The sequence below is a fragment of the Chrysochloris asiatica genome, unplaced genomic scaffold, assembly GCF_000296735.1.
Source record: "Chrysochloris asiatica unplaced genomic scaffold, ChrAsi1.0 scaffold00082, whole genome shotgun sequence".
Taxonomy (NCBI): Eukaryota; Metazoa; Chordata; class Mammalia; order Afrosoricida; family Chrysochloridae; genus Chrysochloris; species Chrysochloris asiatica.
In genome coordinates, this window is record NW_006408600.1 from 7552734 (window position 1) to 7553269 (window position 536).

Sequence of the window (536 nt, forward strand, 5' to 3'; positions counted from 1 at the left end):
ACTTTGCAGAATATCAGTTGACTGTATGTGGATGGGTTAATTTCTGGATTCTCGATTCTGTTCCCTTGATGGATGTATCTTTCATCGTACCAGTGCCAGGCTGTTTTGACCACTGTAGCCATATAGAAATATTTTGAAATCAGGGTGTGAGAGGCTTCCAACCTTGTTTTTCTTCTTAAGCAGTGCTTTGTTTGTCCTGAGCCTCTTTCCTTTCCATATAAAGTTTGTAATTGTTTTCTCTATCTGATTGAAGAATGTCATTGGAATCTGGATTGGGATTGGATGATAAGCGCAAATTCCTTTAGCAAGTATTGACATTATCACTATGTTGAGCCTTCCTATCCAGGAACATGGTATATTCTTCCACTTTTGTAAGTCTCTTTTGGTTTTTTTGTAATAGTGTTTTGTAGTTTTCTTTGCATAGGTCCTTTGTTTTTCTGGTTATATTTACTCCTAAATAGTTCATCATTGGGCAGCTATTATAAATGCTATTGCTTTCCTAATGTCCTTTTCTGCACTGTCATTGTTACTATAGA

At 36.2% G+C, this 536-nt stretch overlaps 1 pseudogene; it reads right to left on the reverse strand.

Moving 5' to 3' along the window:
• The window catches only part of LOC102811243, a 72767-nt pseudogene that overhangs the window by 34090 nt on the left and 38141 nt on the right, over window positions 1-536 (reverse strand).